At 42.0% G+C, this 21,464-nt stretch overlaps 1 protein-coding gene across 2 annotated transcripts in view; it reads right to left on the bottom strand.

Annotated features, from left to right (window-relative positions):
* LOC134358730 (heparan sulfate glucosamine 3-O-sulfotransferase 1-like) overlaps window positions 1-18,324 on the bottom strand; it is a 199,799-nt gene extending 181,475 nt beyond the window's left edge. For both annotated transcript variants that reach the window (XM_063071190.1, XM_063071189.1), the window contains exon 1: window positions 18,024-18,324. The gene's annotated coding sequence lies outside the window, so the exon portion shown is untranslated. The remainder of the gene's footprint in view (window positions 1-18,023) is intronic.
* Between the last annotated feature and the right edge of the window lie 3,140 nt (window positions 18,325-21,464).

Below are 21,464 nucleotides of genomic sequence, written 5' to 3'. Positions count from 1 at the left end.
GACTGGATGCTGATTATTCCAATTGTTTAGAAGGACAGGGTTCTGCTCGCTGTTCATTATCCTAGTAAAGTGTTGCATGACTGACCAGGTCTTCACAGCGAGGGTTATCTGGTGGCCTTTAGCTTACTATAAACATGACAGAATGGTGTAAAACACAACAACCCATAATAGACTCTCGAGATACAATCATAGATCAAGTGCACTACCACAATAGGCACCAAATGGAAACGAGTGGAGAAGATAGCACTGGAAGGAGTGTCATTCTGAGGTCAGCATGATGCAGATGTAATTGACAGGTGCACAGGAATAATAATCCTTCTTTCTCTAAACATATTAGTACACGGCTCTGGGAGACCAAGCTATGAGCTGGAGATTAAGTGGAAATATTACACCATCAGAAACAAAAGAGGTTGAAAAATAATGGCTTGGTATAAGCAATCCTATCAAAATACTTGTCAAATATGACAAACAGTCCCCACTCACACTTCCTTAAAGACAAAGGGCCAGTATTAACACAATAAGGATAGCTAACAGAGAAATACTATTGACTTAGCATTGTTTCAGTTAATTGATCTCAATCTATTTTTGATAGATCAGCAAGGGAATTGACCAATCAATGTCCACGACTCAGACAACAGGAAGGAGTTTATTAGTGTAGACAACTGAGATGACAAAATTGCTGTGTCACCCTGATTTTTTGACTTATTTTAAAAGAAGTTCAACAAGATTAACTTCTCCTGATGGGGTTCCAAGGTGAACTCACCAGCAACATTTTTTTTGGGAAAAAAATCAACAAATAGAAGGTAATAATAGTAATGGTTGTATTAGTAATTGTATTTATGATGAAAAATGTCCTTAATTATAAAAGATATTACAAATATACTTTGGTAGCTCAGCTACTTTTACTAACTGAACAAAATATTATTTGCATCACTTTTTGTGTGATTTTAATTTCTTCACAAGAATATATGGATATTTTCATGAAGCTGGTGTACAGTTTTCGTTAGAGAGCAAAGCATTGGCACTTTGAGGTTATTACTGTGATGACTGCTTGCACCTGAGAACAATGCATCACTTGGAGGCTGAAATATTTGGCTGACTATGTTCACAGTTCAGCTGGGGGAAACAAACCTTAAATATGATCACAGTAAAGGATCCAGTCATTGCCTCTAGAAGCTGAAGAAAGGATTTTTCAGTGCTTTCACCATTTGCGTGTACATGAGTTAAATCTGGATTATGCATACTTTAGAAAATGCTCTAGTTTACATTACTCCTGCTTGGGACTTTGCTATGTCCAAATGTTAACTGTTTCAACTGACACTTCTCATGATTTGTGTGGGAAGGGGTGCACAATTCTTAGCAATGAGAAGTAATGCATTATATTTATAGATAAAGCACATGCATTAGTTTGTTGGTCAGCGTTGAGGATTTCCATTGCAATGTGTAGACCCACCAAGCATTAGGCAGGAGGTGTACAGATTCCAGAGGAAAAGAGCATTAAATGAGGTTTATAATAGAAACAAACTCAATATTGTCCATTTTACTCCACTGTCCCAAGTTAAGTATCTATGCTTGCACTATTAGCTATGTACCTTCATTTAATTTTTCTCTCCTTTCTCCTTTCAAATAGTTATATATGTGCATTAAGTTCTCTTTACAAAATATTAAATATATCATAACACACACTATTATTTTATTTTGAATCATGCAAACATTATGCACCAATATCCACAAATGGGAAAATATCTCACTTTACTAATTTGCTTTACTTACACCCTTAGTTCCTTCTTTCTTTTTCCTTAAAATACATATGTATGCAAAGAAAAATGCTAATGTTTATTCTCAGAATATGGTGATCTGCAGGTAGGTTCACCATTGATTGGGACTGTAATCGAGGAATTGTAATAGGAATCAAGCAATTGTTCCATTATAAGTGAAAAAGAGATGTAAACAGATTTACCTTTCTCTTCTGCTTGTTGAATAGTTGAGCCGAACTTTATGAAAATCTCCTGGAGACTGTAACAGCAACTACAGCCACCCAGTATAGTTATTTACATGGTTTGATAAATGTATCACATTGGCTCATAAGAATGATTTTGTCTGTTTGGTCTTCCTTGAATTAAGATATTTCTTGACCTGATGTAAGTGGGGCAAACAAAGCTTTATAATTTGGCATAAAATGTCTTTTCTATTTAGAATTTGTCTACACTTGGGAGGGCTAGAGCCTAATTTTGAGATAAGGAAATTTGATACTGGGGTCTGCTATCCACTTCAATTCAGTGTAAAATTAGGTTTTGTATCTCATGCTATTCCAATATGTCCAATGGGTCTGTGAGAAATAAGTTTTGTTTTTAGAGTATATAAGTTTTGACCAGTAAAGACAAATTAAAATTTCATTGCAAGGTTAAAAAAAAATTCATCAGGACTAATCAAATCCCTGCTGCCTTTTCAGCAGCTCTGTTGATTTTGGAGTTATTTCAATGTATACCTTTAATATAATATTTGTAATGCAATAAACACAAGAAACTGAAGCAGAATCATTAAAACTTTATGTTCTGTCTTACATCGGGGATTATTTTGTTTGTACAAAAGCATAAAATGCAAGATAACAAATCATCAAGACCATTTTACATCTTTCCCATTGTCTTTAAAGAATATAGGTATCAGGAGAATTTCACTACCTCCAGTTTTGCATTATGATATAAAATCAAAATTAACCCTTCAAAACTTTTCCCCATGTAGAACACATTATGATTACTTTAGTTTCAGTTGTGGAACAGCTCTCCTTCCTCAGTCCATAAACTCACTATTTAACTGTGCCTTGAGATTACAGATTTTCTTGTTTCTTCCTAGACCTAGATTTTCCTCTCCTTTGAGTTCAGGACCTGCTGCAGGCAACGTATGTGTTGGTGAAATTTATAGAAGTAGCAGTCAATGTCTTGTTCTGCTTCATTTCACAAGTCCAGTTGACCCATGTGTTGGTGGAGTATTATACACAAGTGGACTTAAAGTGAAAATCCCTGATTTGACAAAATTCCTAATACATAAGGAGGCATTTCTTCACTTCTCGTGGACAGTTTTTCTAAGAAAGTCATTCTCACAGCACATATAAATATTGTGCTGAATGGAATAAAATACTGCCTCCACTTTCCCCCATTTCCCCATACCAATTGAGTTTCCACTCCTTCAGTCCCCTTCCTAGTCTTTCTCTTCCTATATTTCAACATCCTCAGATCTGCATAGTTTTCTAATAAATTTCCTTTTGTATAAATGCATCTATTAGTTTTCCACCTCTCACGTGAAAGCAGCTATTTTCAAGACTTATCAGTTGGTGTAACTTAAAGTTAACCCTCTTGATTTGGATTTCATTTCATGAAGACAAGAGACACCACCAGCCATATTGTTCCTTCTCCACCCCTTTCCGCAACACTCCTGGATCTTCCATGTGAACAACTCCAAAACTGTGTTGACAAGGATGATGTCGGGCTGCTGCTCTGTTTGGCAAGCTACTCCTCCATCTTTAAAATTGTGATTTGACCTGTCCTGCTGACCCTTTCTTTAGACTGACATTTTTCTTAGCTAGATAGCTTCTGGGCTACTCTCTTACTTAGCCAGCTTGGAGTCACTTAGCTACCTAAGCTCACACATCCTCAGAGGGCACGGATCCGTTTCATAGAGGTTAAAGTGGACTTGGCCCATCCACAGTTACTATTAATAAGTTAAAAGCTTACTCATGTTCCTGTACCTCTCTCTCTAGTTCCCTTTCAATCCCCCTACCATTCTGTAATGGTTTCGAAGTTCACCAATACATGGAAAGGCAAGTTAAACATGCTCAATGAATACTTGGTGAAGTTTTCTGTTGCCATTATGTTTCGGCTTGTGACGTAGCCATGACAATCATTCTACCCAGTAGGAAGTTGAAATGGATTCTCTGTACATCACAGACCTTGACTTTCAGAGATCAGCAAGAGTCTGAATGCATTCACACTGGCTAATCTGCTCCCAGCAGAAACTTTGGGAAAAATATTGGTGAAGGGACAGTATGTCCATCATTACCGCATTATTGTCCTCTTTCTGTTTTGCAATTAAAGCCCGAATCTCTCATTCAGTTCTATTTTTATTTATAGGTAGTGCCACAGGAATCAATTATGTGTTATAGTGTTGCACTGATTCGTATTATCAGACAGCAAGCATAAATCTCATCCTGTTCTTTTTATTGACGTGACTCCACCCACTGGCCACCAGTTGAATGAGTGGAGAAATGAGCTGTATAAATTCTTCAGCATTACGTTTGTAACTCACCAGCTTGAGTTCAGATCAGCTCATGTCACATGGGTCTTTTTATTCAAATCCACGAGAAGTGTTTGTGGAGAATTGGTGATATTATATTCCTTTAGAAATGTAGGCCTGCTCATGATATCATGCAAAATTTGGCGGGAGGAGAAGATGGCAGTGCACCGCGTGTGCGCAGCTCTCTGGTGAAAATGATACCGTATCCGTTAAATAGGGACAGTGGACAATTCTGATTTGATGGGGAATGGACGTGAAAGCACAGAGCAGCATCTGGAGAAATCTCTGAAAAGCTCATTCGCTGCTGTCGTTACTGTGTGGTCGTGAATCTTTCGGAGGGTAGGCCTCAAAATCCCCGACCTTGCCTGCTTTTGGCGACCGAGAAGGAGGTCGAATCATTCAGACAGAGATGGCGCTCAGTACTCGGTGTCAGAGAGCTGATCAGAGCTTGAAGTTTTCGGATGACTCAGAGTCGGATTGTGGTCGGCATAGCAGGGAGAGTTTTTCTTCCTTCTCCCGTCTGCGTGAGATGTGGGACATTTGAGAAACTTTGAACTTCACTGTGCTCACGGACTTTCTTCATTAAGTTATGGTATTGTTACACTGTTTATAACTATATATATAATTATGTGGTTTTGTCAGTTTTTTCAGTCTTGGTTTGTCCTGTGTTTTGTGATATCACACCGGAGGAAATAATGTATCATTTCTGAATGCATGCCTTACTAAATGACAATAAAAGGGGACTACGTGTCTTCATAATCTAAAACAAATATGACTCCAATCAACAGGCCCACCTCAGACTCAATACCCACAGAGAACAGGGTCAAACAAGGCTGTGTCATTGTCTGACCCTCTTTCTTATCTTCCTTGTGGCAAAATTTCACTACTTCCCACAAGCTCCCAACTGTATGGGATATTCTACAGAACAAATGAGAAATTGTGCCATCTCGTCACCAAACCTCTTCATCCTAGGTCACCCAGATCTCAGTTAGATCTACAGTATGCAGACAACCTTTGTGGCGTTGATCTACAATTTATTGTTGACTTGTTCACTGAAGCAATAAGAGAATGATCTGTATGCAATCTCAAGATCTCATACCCTGGCTCAAAGACCAAGGCTTACAGGACAGTATCAAATTACTGTGGAGCCCAAGTCATTGGGTATATTCAAAGCGGAGCTTGATAGGTTCTTGATAAGTATGGGTGTCAACAGTTACGGGGAGATGTCAGGAGACTGGGGCTGAGAGGGATAATAAATCAGGCATGATGGAGTAGTGAAGCCAACTCGATGGGCTGAATGGCCTAATTCTGCTTCTATGTCTTATGGTCTTTTAACAGATAACAACACTCTCAAATACTTCGAACATGTGGACGACTTAATACAGGCATGGCAATGATAAGCCAACACTACCTCTGGAAAATCCTAACAAAGGAGGAAGGAGAAGATGGCGGTGTGACACAGCATGCACGGTCGTTCCGAATAATATCGTATGTGTTAACTAGGGGGCCGTGCACAATCCTGATTTGATGGAGACAGCTGTGAGAAGCACAGAGGAACACCTGGAGAAACTTCTGAAATGCCCGCTTCGCTGCCGCTGCTACTGTGCGATTGAAAATCTCCAGAGGGGAAGGCCCCAAATCCTTGGCTTTGCCTACTGCCTGTGGCCGGGGTCGGGGCCGAAGCGCTTGGCAGAGATGGTGCTCGGTGCTCGGTGTCGGAGAGCTGATCGGAGGCTCGAAGTTTTCGGACGGACTCGGAGTTGGACTGTGGTCGGGTGCTTCCAGGATGCTGCATCGGCAAGTTTGCGGCACTGGAGGTTCACCGACTGCGTGAGATGATGGGACCTTCGAGAGACTTTAAGACTTTTTACCGTGCCCATGGTCTGTTCTTATCAAATTATGGTATTGTTTTGCACTGTTGTAACTATGTAATAATTATGTGGTTTTTGTCAGTTTTTCAGTCGGTTTGTCATGTGTTTCTGTGATATCATTCTGGAGAAACATTGTATCATTTCTTAATGCGTGCATTACTAAATGACAATAAAAGAGGACTGCTTGTCCTCATAATCTAATCTAATCTAATCTCAAGGTTGTATAATGTATACATACTTCAATAAAAAATGTAATTTCAGCTTTGAAATATATAACTCTTCTGTGTACCAATGCAAGCATATATTCCGACAGACCAATCAGTGGCAGGAGCAGCCCACACCAGTGAGGTTTCTTGCAGGTTGGTGACGCTTGTTTAAAAGTATAGGAGGGACAAGCAGGGTGGCCATTATTAGAAGTAGGCCAGTGGTGAGAGTAGGGGTGTCAGGCTTTGTCTCAAAGGGGGCTTTAGCTCAAAAGAGGAGTTATCTCTGGCTAAGTTTCTGTGAAAGGTTCCCTTTTTTTCTCTCTTGCTGTGCCTAGTGCAGTAAATGGCCGTTGTGTGTTCATGCTGGATGCTGGAGTACTGGGAGACCTTGAGTCTCACAGGGAACTACATCTGTGTGAAGTGCATCAGGCTGCAGCTCCTTGAAGACCGTGTTAGGGATCTGGAGCAGCAGCTGGATGACCTTCAGCTTGTACAGGAGAGTGAGGAGATAATTGATTAGAGTTTCAGGGAAACAGTCACCCTGAAGTTGCAGGAGGCTAGTAACTGGGTCACTGTCAAGAGAAAAGGAAATGTGAATAGGCAGTTAGCGCGAAGCACCCTTGTGGCCATTCCCCTCAATCATAAGTGTACCACTTTGGATACTATTGTGGGGGATGACCTCCCAACTGAATGCCACAGAGACCGGGTTACTGGCACTGAGCATGGGTTCGTGGTGCAGAAGGTAACAAGGGAGAAGAGGAGAGTGGTAGTGATAGGGGACTCAATAGGCAAGGGAACAGACAGGAGATTCTGTGGACAAGAACAGGACACCCGGCTGGTATGTTGCCTCCCAGGTGCCAGTGTCAAGAATGTTTCAGATCGCGTAAACATTTTAGAGAGGGAGGTAGAGCAGTCAGATGTCTTGGTACATATTAGTACCAATGACATAGGAAAGAAAAGCAAAAGGTCCTGAAAAGAGAATTTAGGGAGCTGGATAGAAAGGTGAGAAGCAGGACCTCTCAAGTAAACAACAGGAATTCTGCAGATGCTGGAAATTCAAGCAACATACATCAAAGTTGCTGGTGAACGCAGCAGGCCAAGCAGCATCTGTAGGAAGAGGTGCAGTTGACGTTTCAGGCCGAGACCCTTCGTCAGGACTAACTGAAGGAAGAGTGAGTAAGGGATTTGAAAGTTGGGGGGGGAGGGGGAGATCCAAAATGATAGGAGAAGACAGGAGGGGGAGGGATAGAGCCAAGAGCTGGACAGGTGATAGGCAAAAGGGGATACGAGAGGATCATGGGACAGGAGGTCCGGGAAGAAAGACAAGGGTGGGGGGGGGACCCAGAGGATGGGCAAGAGGTATATTCAGAGGGACAGAGGGAGAAAAAGGAGAGTGAGAGAAAGAATGTGTGCATAAAAATGAGTAACAGATGGGGTACGAGGGGGAGGTGGGGCCTTAGCGGAAGTTAGAGAAGTCGATGTTCATGCCATCAGGTTGGAGGCTACCCAGACGGAATATAAGGTGTTGCTCCTCCAACCTGAGTGTGGCTTCATCTTTACAGTAGACGAGGCCGTGGATAGACATGTCAGAATGGGAATGGGATATGGAATTAAAATGTGTGGCCACTGGGAGATCCTGCTTTCTCTGGCAGACAGAGCGTAGATGTTCAGCAAAGCGGTCTCCCAGTCTGCGTCGGGTCTCGCCAATATATAAAAGGCCACATCGGGAGCACCGGACGCAGTATATCACCCCAGTCGACTCACAGGTGAAGTGATGCCTCACCTGGAAGGACTGTTTGGGGCCCTGAATGGTGGTAAGGGAGGAAGTGTAAGGGCATTCCGCTTACAGTGCTAAAGTTCCGCTTTAGCAGTGGATGGGAGATCCCCTGAGCGCAAACGGGAAGTGCAGGGTGTGGGAACTATAAGGTTGATAGCAGTGGATGGGAGATCCCCTGAGCGCACTTCCCGTTACCAACTTTATAGTTCCCACACCCCGCACTTCCCGTTTGCACTCAGGGGATCTCCCATCCACTGCTACCAACCTTATAGTTCCCACACCCCGCACTTCCCGTTTCTACCTCCTACCCAAGATCCACAAACCTGCCTGTCCTGGCCGACCTATTGTCTCAGCTTGCTCCTGCCCCACCGAACTCATTTCTGCATACCTCGACACTGTTTTATCACCCCTTGTTCAATCCCTTCCGACCTATGTTCGTGACACTTCTCACGCTCTTAAACTCTTAAACGGCCCCCACCGCTTTATTTTAACCATGGATGTCCAGTCCTTATATACTTCCATCCCCCATCAGGAAGGTCTCAAAGCTCTACGCTTCTTTTTGGATTCCAGACCTAATCAGTTCCCCTCTACCACCACTCTGCTCCGTCTAGCGGATTTAGTCCTTACTCTTAATAATTTCTCCTTTGGCTCCTCCCACTTTCTCCAAACTAAAGGTGTAGCTATGGGCACCCGTATGGGTCCTAGCTATGCCTGCCTTTTTGTTGGGTTTGTGGAACAATCTATGTTCCGTGCCTATTCTGGTATCTGTCCCCCACTTTTCCTTCGCTATATCGACGACTGCCTTGGCGCTGCTTCCTGCACGCATGCAGAACTCGTTGACTTTATTAACTTTGCCTCCAACTTTCACCCTGCCCTCAAGTTTACCTGGTCCATTTCCGACACCTCCCTCTCCTTTCTAGATCTTTCTGTCTCTGTCTCTGGAGACAGCTTATCCACTGATGTCTACTATAAGCCTACTGACTCTCACAGCTATCTGGACTATTCCTCTTCTCACCCTGTCTCTTGCAAAAACGCCATCCCCTTCTCGCAATTCCTCCGTCTTCGCCGCATCTGCTCTCAGGATGAGGCTTTTCATTCTAGGACAAGGGAGATGTCTTCCTTTTTAAAAGAAAGGGGCTTCCCTTCCTCCACTATCAACTCTGCTCTTAAACGCATCTCCCCCATTTCACATACATCTGCTCTCACTCCATCCTCCCACCACCCCACTAGGAATGGGGTTCCCCTGGTCCTCACCTACCACCCCACCAGCCTCCGGGTTCAACATATTATTCTCCGTAACTTCCGCCACCTCCAACGGGATCCCACCACTAAGCACATCTTTCCCTCCCCACCTCTCTCTGCATTCCGCAGGGATCGCTCCCTACACAACTCCCTTGTCCATTCGTCCCCCCCATCCCTCCCCACTGATCTCCCTCCTGGCACTTAACCGTGTAAGCGGAACAAGTGCTACACATGCCCTTACACTTCCTCCCTTACCACCATTTAGGGCCCCAAACAGTCCTTCCAGGTGAGGCATCACTTCACCTGTGAGTCGACTGGGGTGATATACTGCGTCCGGTGCTCCCGATGTGGCCTTTTATATATTGGCGAGACCCGACGCAGACTGGGAGACCGCTTTGCTGAACATCTACGCTCTGTCCGCCAGAGAAAGCAGGATCTCCCAGTGGCCACACATTTTAATTCCACATCCCATTCCCATTCTGACATGTCTATCCACGGCCTCCTCTACTGTAAAGATGAAGCCACACTCAGGTTGGAGGAGCAACACCTTATATTCCGTCTGGGTAGCCTCCAACCTGATGGCATGAACATCAACTTCTCTAACTTCCGCTAAGGCCCCACCTCCCCCTCGTACCCCATCTGTTACTCATTTTTATGCACACATTCTTTCTCTCACTCTCCTTTTTCTCCCTCTGTCCCTCTGAATATACCTCTTGCCCATCCTCTGGGTCCCCCCCCCGCCCTTGTCTTTCTTCCCGGACCTCCTGTCCCATGATCCTCTCGTATCCCCTTTTGCCAATCACCTGTCCAGCTCTTGGCTCTATCCCTCCCCCTCCTGTCTTCTCCTATCATTTTGCATCTCCCCCTCCCCCTCCAACTTTCAAATCCCTTACTCACTCTTCCTTCAGTTAGTCCTGACGAAGGGTCTCGGCCTGAAACGTCAACTGCACCTCTTCCTACAGATGCTGCTTGGCCTGCTGCGTTCACCAGCAACTTTGATGTATGTTCCTCTCAGGTAATAATTTCGGGATTGCTACCTGTGCCACCTGATGATTTGGCAGATTAATGTGTGGCTGAGAAGCTGGTGCCAGGTGCAGGGCTTCGGGTTCTTCGATCATTGGGATCCCTTCTGGGGGAGGAATGACCTGTACAAAAGTGAGGGGTTGCACCTGAACCCGAGGGGAACCAATATTCTCATGGGCAGATTTGTTGGAGCTGCTGGGAAGGGTTTAAACTAATTTGGCAGGGGGTTGGGAATCGAAATGAAGGGACTCAGGATAGGATGGTAAAAAAAAAGCAAAGATAGCTTGCAGTCAGACTATCAGGAAGGACAGACAGTTGAAAGGACAGAACCTGCAGCCAGCAGGGTGAGTACCTGTGCATTAGGGATGCAGAATCAAAAAGGGAAGCAAATGCGTTACTGAAAGTTGATGTATCTCAATGCATGGAGTATAAGAGATAAGGTGGATGATCTTGTTGCACTATTACAGATTGTCAGGTACAATGTTGTGGCCACTACTGAATCGTGGCTGAAGGATGGTGTAGTTGGGAGCTGAATATCCAAGGTTACACATTGTATCAGAGGAACAGGAAGATTGGCAGAGGGGGTGGCAGTAAAAGATGGCATCAGATCAGTAGAAAGATGTAGCATAGGATCACAAGAAGTTGAATCCTTGTGGGTTGAGTTAAGAAACTGCAAGGGTAAAAGGACCCTTATGGTAGATATATACAGGCCTCCCAACAGTGGCTGGGATGAGGACCACAGATTACAGGTCAATGTTATGATAGTTATGGGTGATTTCAACATGCAGGTTGATTGGGACAATCAGGTTGGAAATGGGTCTCAAGAACGTGAGTTTCTTGAATAGCTATGAGATGTCTTTTTAGAGCAGTTTGTCGTTCAGCCTACGAGAGGATCAGCTATACTGGATTGGGTGTTATGTAATAAACTGCAGGTCATCAGGGAGCTTAAGGAGGCAGAGATCACAATATGATTAAATTCAACTTGAAATTTGATAGGCAGAAAATAAAGTCTGACATAGCAGTATTTCAGTGGAAATTACAGTGGTACGAGAGAGGAGATGGCCAAAGTAAATTGGAAGGAGATGCTGGCAGGGATGACAGCAGAGCAGCAATGGCACGATTAAAGTCTGTCACAAGCCTTGTGGCCCATCAGGCCAGTGCTTATGCCGGTTTCTGTGGCGTGAGTCGACCAAGAGTACGAGACTCCCCCCGGGGGTGGGGGGGGCAGTCTATCACAAGGTTAACCCCCAGCATTTTTGCCGGTACCCATTCTCAGCTGGGTAGACTGGGGCATTGTGTGGTTAAGTGCCTTGCTCAAGGACACACACGCTGCCTTGACCTTCAGATTGCTAGTCGAATGCCCTAACCACTTGGCCATGTGCCACACACAGCAATGGCATGAGTTTCTAGGAAAAATGGGGAAGGTGCAGGATAGATGTATTCCAGAAACAAAGAAATACTCAAATGGCAAAGTTGTACAAACATGGCAGATAAGGGAAGTCAAAGCTAATGTATAAGCAAAAGAGAGGGCATACAGCAAAGTAAAAATTAGTGGGAAGACAAAGGATTGGGAAGATTTTAAAACCCTACTGAGAGCAACTAAAAGAATCATTAGGATGGAGAAGATGAAATATGAAAGCAAACTAGCAAATAATATCAAAGTGGATCAGAAAAGCTTTTTCAAGTATGTAAAAAATAAAAGAGAGATGAGAGTGGATATAGGACCGCTAGAGAATGAAACTGGAGAAATAATAACTGTGGCCAAGGAGATGGCAGATGAACTAAATGATATTTTGCATCAGTCTTCACTGTGGAAGACACTAGCCGTGTGTCAGATATTGAAAGATGCAAGGGAAGAAAAATGAGTACAGTTACAATTACAAGGGAGAAGGTGCTGAAAAAGCTGGAAGACCTAAGGGACACCTGGGCCAGATGAACTGCACCTTAGGATTCTGAAAAGGGTCGCGGTAGGAATTGTGGTTGCATTAGTAATGATCTTTCAAAAATTGCAAATGTCACTCCACTCTTTAAGAAAGGAAGAAGGCAGCAGAATAGGAAATTATAGACCAGTTAGTCTGACCTCAGTGATTGGGAAGATGTTGGAGTCAATTGCTGAGGATGAGGTTATGGTGTACTTGGTGACACAGGGCAGGATAGGACAAAGTGAGAAGAAAATCTTGCCTGATGAACCTGTTGGAATTCTTTGAGAAGATTACAAGTATGACAGATAAAGGGGATGCAGTAGATGTTGTATATCTGGACTTTCAGAAAGCCTTTGACAAGGTGCCACGCATGAGATTGCTTACCAAGTTAAGAGCCTATGGCATTACAGGAAAATTAGCATGGTTAGAGCATTGGCTGATTGGTATGAGGCAGTGAGTGGGAATAAAAGGATTCTTTTCTGGTTGACTGCCAGTGACTACTGGTGTTCTGCAGGGGTCGGTGCTGGGAACACTTCTTTTTATGCTGTATATCAATGATTTGGATGATGGAAAAATGGCTTTGTTGCCAAGTTTGCAGATGATATGAAGATTGGTGGAGAGGCAGGTCATGTTGAGGAAACAGAAAGGCTGCAGAAGGACCTAGATGGATGAGGAGAATGGGCAAGAAAATAGCAAATGAAATACAATGTTGGAAAATGCATGGTCATGCACTTTGGTAGTAGAAATAAATGTTCAGACTATTTTCTAAACGGGGAGAAAATCCAAAAACCTGAGATGCAAAGGGACTTGGGAGTCCTTGTGCAGAACAACCTAAAGGTTAGCTTGCAAGTGCTTAGGGAGGCAAATAACATGTTAGCATTCATTTCAAGAGTCTAGAATACAAGACAGGGATCTGATGCTGAGGCTTTAAAAGGCACTGGTGAGTCCTCACCTTGAGTACTGTGAATGGTTTTGGTCTCCTCATCTAAGAAAAGATGTGCTGGCATTAGAGAGGGTTCAGAGGAGGTTCATAAAGATGATGCCAGGAATGAAAGGATTTTCTTATAAGGAATGTTTGATAGCTCTGGATCTGAACTCACTGGAATTTAGAATGATGAGGGGAGGATCACATTGAAACCTTTCAAATGTTGAAAGGCCTAGACAGAGTAAATGTGGAAAGGATATTTCCCATGGTGGGGGAGTCTAGGACAAGAGGGTACAACCTCAGGGTAGAGGGGCGTCCATTTAAAACAGAGATGCAGTGAAATTTCTTTAACCAGAGGGTGGTGAAATTGTGGAATTAATTACCACAGACAGCTGTGGAGGCCAGATCATTGGGTGTATTTAAGGCAGAGCTTGATAGATTCTTGATTGGACACCACATCAAAGGTTATGGGGAGAATATTGGGGAGTGGGGCTGAGGAGGGGTAAAAAGAATCAGATATGATTGACTGGCAGAGCAGACTCCATGGGCCAAATGGCCTAATTCTGCTCCTATGTCTGATGGTCTTATATCTTTAACATTAAGGTGACCCATTCAGCTAATTTTATAAATTGCTGCTTTATATCAGTAAATATCAAAGCAACTAACCTCTAAGCATATCTTTCCCTCCACCCCTGTCCACTGTCGAAAGTGATCATTTACTATGTAACCCATTTGTCCACTTACCTTTCCCCACTAATGTCCTTCCTGGCACTCCTCCCTGCAAGTGGGACAAATGCTGCATATGCCCCCTTATCAACATTCAGGGCCCAAAACAGTCCTTGCAGGTGAGGCAACACTTCACCTGCGAGTCTGTTGCGGTCATCTGTTGCATCTGCTACTCCTGGTGCAGCCTCCTCTATGTCGGTGATACCTGACGTAGACTGAGGGGTTGCTTTGTTGAGTATCTTTGCTCTGTTTGCTGCAGAAGGCAGAATCTCCCAGCGGCAATCCATTTCAATTTGACCTCCCATTCCCATTCTGACAGGTCTTCCCATGACCTACTCTACTGCTACGATGGGGATACATTCAGGTTGGAGGAGAAACACCTCCCATTTCACCTTGGAAGCTCTATCCTGCTGGCATGAACTCAATTTCCCTAACTTCAGGTAATTTCTCTCCCCCCCCAATCCTTCACTCTGTTTCCATTTCCCATTCCAGATACCCTCTCACTATTTCCCTTCTCATCTGCCCATCACTTCCCTGTTTCTCCTCCTCCTTCCCTTTCTCTCCTGGTCTACTGTCCTTTTCCACTAGATTCCTTCTTTTTCAGCTATTTACTTCTTCCAGCTATCCCCTCCCAGTTTCTTACTTCAACCTCCCCTTCCACCCACCCACCTCCTTCCCACACCCCCCCCACCAACTTGGTCTCACATATCATCTGCCAGTCTGCACTCTTTCTTCTCCCCCAGCTTCTTATTCTGGCTTCTGCCGCCTTCCTTTCCAGCCCTGATGAAGGGTCTCAGCCCAAATCCATGACTGTTTATTTCCCTCCATAGATGCTGCCTGACTTGTTGAGTTCCTCTTGTGTGTCTGTATGTTGCTCAATATTTCCAGCATCTGCAGAATCTCTTGTGTAACAATGTTTGACTGTATTCGGTCTCAGCCTTGGAGCGCTGTATCTCAATAAATAAATAAATAATTCCGCTCCATTCAGGCAGTATGAATATCACAATTATTTTTGCTTGACTTGCAATCTAAGTTAAATATTATCAATTACTGCTTTACGGATTCTTGGTTTATGTCTGAAGTCCAACTTAACTTCTGCTTGGTATCATTGGAAAACTTGGAAGATGATGTGAAACTGGTACAGGATCAGATTAAATGAAGCTTGGAAGTAAAATAGCACATAATCCAGAGTCGAATAAAAACTTACTAAAACTTTTAAGTACAAATGATTGGGATATAGATAGAGATATTTTGCTCTTGCTGACTTCAGCACAAAAATATTCATTTAGTAAGAACATGAGGATATTAGAAATAGGAGCAGGAATAGTCATTCAGTTCCTTCTGCCTACTCCACCATTCAATGAAACCATATCTGATCTTTTACCTTGACATCATATTTTGTACTAACCATGTATCTCTTGACTCCTTTAATATTATGAATATACAGTATGGTGTGATGGAGCCTCCACAGAGAATATGATTGGGGAATTCCAAGTATTCACTATCCTTTGGGTGAATCAAGTTTTTTTTCTCATCTCAGTACTGAATAACTTTTATTTTGAGAGAGTTGTCTTTGTTTCTAGACACCCCAGGCAGGGGAAAAACATCATCCCTGCAGTTACCCTTTAGAGACCAGTAAGGATTCTGAATGCTTCAATGAGATTGTCTCTTTCCTTTTAAACTCCAGTACTTAGGGAGTCAGGAAAGTCTGCTTAATCTCTACTTGTGGTACCATCTCTCATGCACTGGTCTCAGTCTGGTGAATCTTTGCTGCACTCCTATTGCATGAATATCCTTTCTTAAATAAGGAGATGAAAAACAGTGCGGTTCCACAGGAGTCTATGTAATTACAACAAGGAGTCTTTAACTTTATATTCAAATTCTCTTGAAAATAAATACTAACATACCATTTGCCTTCCTAATTGATTTCTCCTTCTGGTAAAAAATCACCCCACTCTCCTTCTATTCCCTACTCTGGCATCTTACTTCTTCTCACCTGCTTATTACCTCCCCCTGAGTCCCCTCCTCCTTTCCTTTCTCCTATGGTCCACTCTTCTCATACTATCAGATTTCTTTCTCTCCAGACCTTTACTTTTCCTACCCATCTGACTTTACCTCTCATCTTCTAGCTGTCCTCCGTCTTCTCCCTCCACCTTTTCTATTCTGGCATCCTCCCCCTTCCTTTCAGTCCTGAAGAAGGGTTTCGGCCCAAAACGGCAACTGTTCAATCATTTCCACAGATGCTGCCTCTCCTGCCGAGTTTCTCCATCATTTTGTGTGTGTTTCTAATTGCTTGCTGCATTTGAATATCAGCTTCATGGTGCGTGTGCAAGGACACTAAGATCCCGCTGAACGTCACCATTTTTCAATCCCACGCTTTTTGAAACAAATCCTGTCTTTCTGTTTTCCTGCCAAAGCTGAACATCTCATTCATTTCCACTTCATGTCATGTCTGGCATGTTTTTATCCATTCATTTAATCTGTCTACACCCCTTGAATCCTCTCTTCACAAGGAGTTATGTTACCAATATGCAATAAAAATGCTTAGTGTTACATGGAATTAAATTTATAAAGTTTAGAGAATCCTGTTTTCATTTTCATTATAAATTGTTGACTTAAAACATTGCCAACTTAAAACAAAAATCAAAAGATGACAAATTAAATCAAAGCTTACATCAGTGAAGTGTTCCATGCCATGCCGAAGTTTTGCGACTGAATTAACTTCAATCCTGTGACATTCCTCACAGGACTAAAATAAAACTTCTTTCTTCGTCCTGTTTTAGGACTTGCTGCCTATTTGCATTGTCTCATAAATTAAATATTCCTTTACTTAAAACAATATAACAAAAGATTTTTTGAGTTCTGGCTGTGCTGACCAGACTTGGTAATGGCATGACTGAGCAGTGGCTATGGGCCAAATATGTTCAGTTAAACTTCCATGAGGTCGCTGACCGAATAAATTATCTCACAGGGCATTAATCAGGTCACAGTCTGTTTCCAGCACCTGCTTAGATAGCTTATTAGATTTAATCATGATATTTAACTTTAATTTTGCATCATTTATCATAGAAAGTTGAAGCGATTCCGTCAGAGCAGTGGAGTATGAAAATAATGGGCTTTCTTTCACTTAATTCATTCTCCACTGCACATGTCAAATTTTGGTTCTTTCAACTTCACAAGCATTCAGTCAAAGAAAACTACATATGGAAACAAGGGCAAATGATCCAATTCACACAATCTCAAAGACTGGTTTCTGGTCAGAAAGTAGCAGCTAGTTATATTCTGGCGAAGTACAGTATATGTTTCAGTATCTTTGTGTCCTATATACATTTCAACCCACAAGTCGATATATAAAAGAAACTAGTTGTTTCTCTCTCTGATGCAATTTTATGTGAGCATATAGCACCTCTTCAGTGCATGCAACTAATCTTCCAAGAATTATAGAATAATATCCTACGAATAATCCAATTTTGATGGGCAAAGTTGATTAAAAGACATGTTCAAATCTTATACTTGTAAATGTAAAATATTTATAGTTAATTTCCCTCAGGCAACATATACTTAGTTTTCTCTCAAGATTCTGCTATCTTTACTGTAATTACATCAAATTACAAAGCTGATCACGACTAAGTAATTTATAATATCACTAGTATTTATGATATGGAGTGCAGTTTAAAAGCTAGTTGTGGAATTCTGTCTGACACTAATAAATAACTGTACAGCAAAAACACCTAGATTGAAATCTTCAACTGCTAACATTTACCTCAAGTTACTTAATGTTAAATTTAATTTTTACAATCTAACACATCAAGGTAGGCACTGTTCCTATTAAGCATGGATTTAAGCTGTTTATCAATATATGCATATGAATTTAGAATTCTAATACTAATGATATACTATAATACAACTGACAAAAGACAAAAATAGATTAAATGAAAACATGGTTGTTTATTTTCAGTAATTAGCTGCATTTTAAACTCTATTCCAGTAATTTGTACTCTTAGTCACAAGACATAACATAGTTTTTTTTTCTGTTTTTACCTTGAAGTGAGCAATTAGGTGTGATGTGATTGGTCCTTCAGCATCTCCCAAATGCAGAAAGGATTCAGATGTAGTGCTCTCCTTAGCTTTAATATCATTCACTTTCACTGCAAGCAGCAGCTTATGGCACAGTCCGTTCCAAATAAATGCATCAACATCAACCACTTCATTATCAATTAATCATTTCCAGTGACCATACAGTGATCCAGCAAAAGATAGCTGTTAAAGTAGAACTCGGTTAAGCTGCAAAGCTTTCTAAGCTCAGTGCAGTTTACATTTCCTCGGCTGCTCCTGAGGTGGAATGCTCGTCACTTCATGAACAGCAAGCTAATAAAACCCTGGCAGAGGAACCACGAGCATAGGCTCAGCTTCACATTATGCACTGGGAGGAGTTTTGTCAGGTGACAACAGTTATTCAAACACTGGTGTCTATGTGTGGGAACCTTATGGGAGATGTAGTTATTTTTAAGATACTGGTTGCTCATTGATACCCTGGTACTTTGTGTAATCTTGTGTTTCTGAAACCGATTAATTTGTTAATGCCTTGGTAGTCAAGAATAGACTCCACAGAAACACTGTTTATTATTTTTCCTTTACCAGCATTTGAACACCTGTACTAATTCCTTTAAAATCATCATTTGATATAAAACCTATCTTATGAAATATGGGCTGAATTTAACTGCAGAACTTGCAGAGTGTGGATGGATGTGGGGAGCTAATACTGGGACAATTGACATTATGCATAATAGTACAGTGGTAAATTACCAGATTATACCAGAGACCCGTGCTGCTGATGTCGTGGAGAAGGTTCAAACCCCAGCACTGGGGAACCTAAATTCAGTTAATTAAGATTTTTTGAATAATCTACTGGGTTATCTTAAAGGCATATTTTTCAGGAAGGGATTCTGCTGGCCTTGTTTGGTCTAGCTTTTATATAATTTCAGATCCACTGTTGCACTTGAATTTTAATTGCCCTCTGAATTGGCTCAGCAGTTCATAGGGGCAATTTTGGATAGGAAGTAAATGCTGGTCTTGCCTGTGATATCCACATACAATAAATGAAAATAAAATCTGGATTCATTTCTGCAGACTTCCCAGTTTCACTTAAAGATCATGGCATGAGAGAAATGGGTTGTCATTTTTGACCTGTTTGTCACTCAGCAGGTAGAATAGCAACTTAGTGGTTTCATATGATCAATGGGTCCATACGTTTTCTGAAAGAGCTGAAGCAATGTCAGTCCAAATGTTTTGAGAAATGAGAGCAGCAACTGCCTTTGTATTTGGAGCCCACTCCACCGTTCTGTAAGAAGATGACTGATCTTTTAAATCAATTTCATTTTTCTCCATCATTTCCATTTCCTTTCATTCCTTTAGTATCCACAAATAAATCAACCTTGACATGAATAATTAGCCTTGCATATAATTCCAAAGATTCGTACTCCTCTGAGTAAAGAAACTCAGCCTCATCACAGACCTTTTACCTAACACCTTTTCTTTTAACAGAAATTTAGAATTCCCATTGAGAGAAAGCAACACCTCACTATCTAACCTGGCTAGATTCAGGATTTAATGCTTAGATGAGAACACTTCTCATTTTTGTAAACTTCGTCATTCAATCTCTTCTGATTGGTTAGTCCTACTCATCCCTTGGCAAGTACAGGCTTCTTTGGACAAGGATGCCAAATCTGCACACTTTGCAATATGCTTTCACTAAGCCCATTTATACTTACAGCAAGATCTGTTTACTGTTCTGTTCCAGTTTCTTTGAAGTAAGATTAACACAGTCTTTTCCTTTCCACATTCTTCTGTAACTGCACATTATTTTTCAGTGAGTACTTACCAAGATATTCTCTGGGTAGCAACAATCTCCAGTTCCTTAGCAGGTCAGGCAGAATTTGTGGAGAGAGATGTGGGTTAAAATTTCAGATGAGTTTATGAATCAGGTCAATGGCCCTTAATCAATAACCTGAAAATTTAACCCCATTGGTTTCATCACTGATGCTGTCCGAACTTCTGAGTCACTCTAGTATTTTCTGACTCTATTTCAGATTTGCAACACTGGTAGATTCAAATTTCACCACTTAAGCTTCACATCTATTTCCCCTTGTTTTCATATTCATTCATTTTCCTCAAAAATATCACATTTTCTCTCAAGCAACATACACAAAATGCTGGTGGAACGCAGCAGGCCAGACAGCATCCATAGGAAGAAGCACAGTCAACGTTTTGAGCCGAGACCCTTCGTCAGGACTAACTGAAAGAAGAGATAGTAAGAGGTTTGAAAGTGTCTCTTATTATCTCTTCTTTCAGTTAGTCCTGACGATGGGTCTCAGCCCGAAACGTCAACTGTGCTTCTTCATATGGATGCTGCCTGGCCTGCTGCGTTCATCAGCAACTTTTATGTGTGTTGCTTTTTTTTTCCAACAACAGGTTTAACTTTGCTCCCTTCTGACCCATTGTGGTCCATTCTAAAATCCATGGATCACTGGGAGATCAAGACTGATGAATTGTCTATATTTGAGGCCATACGTTTTTTTGGAATCACCTCATCTAAAGACAGCTGCGGGGTGCAGAACTCCCTCAGAATGCCACTGAAATGTTAACCTAGATTTCTGTGCTGTAGATGGGAAGTCAGGTTAAACCACGAGCCTCAGGTGAAATTACTAATACCTGGAAACAGCGGAGATAATAGTGATTTACCCTTTGTGATCTGCATCTTCTTGGAATGAAGACAAGCCACATGAAGAGTATAGTGGAATGTGATCATCCAAGGAATGAAGACAAGCCACGTGAAGAGTATAGTGGAATGTGATCATCCAATGAATGCAGTGCATTTAAGTAGTTAAGAATATTTGTTTAGGAATGAAGTGGATGGGAGACCTGAATGGATACTCAAGTATAAATAAAAATGGGGCTCAAGCAGAGGGTGTAGAGTTGGAGGGGAGGATTGCTTTTTCACAGAGAGTCACAGAAACAGGCCTTCGGCCCACCATCTCCATGCCAACCACTTTGCCCATTTACAGTAATCCCATTTGCCTACATTAGATTCTCATCCTTCTGTGTCTTGCCTATTCAAGTGCCTGTCCAAATGTCTCTTAAACATAATTATTGCATTTGGTTTCACCACTTTCTCTGTAAGCAAATTCTAAATATCAACCACAGTGTGAAAGGAAACGTTCTTGTTGAATTCCATTTAAAAACGACATCCTCTAACATTAAATCCATGCGCTCCTGGCCCCGACCACAGAAAAATAGCTTCTGATTATCCACCCTGTTTATGCCTTTATTTATATACTGTACTTCTAATAAGCAACCCCTCAGCCTCATAGAAACATAGAAACATAGAAAATAGGTGCAAGAGTAGGCCATTCGGCCCTTCGAGCCTGCACCGCCATTTATTATGATCATGGCTGATCATCCAACTCATATTTCAGAGAAAAG

Source organism: Mobula hypostoma, chromosome 19 (genome assembly GCF_963921235.1).
Source record: "Mobula hypostoma chromosome 19, sMobHyp1.1, whole genome shotgun sequence".
NCBI lineage: Eukaryota > Metazoa > Chordata > Chondrichthyes > Myliobatiformes > Myliobatidae > Mobula > Mobula hypostoma.
This window is presented reverse-complemented; position numbering and strand designations above follow the sequence as displayed.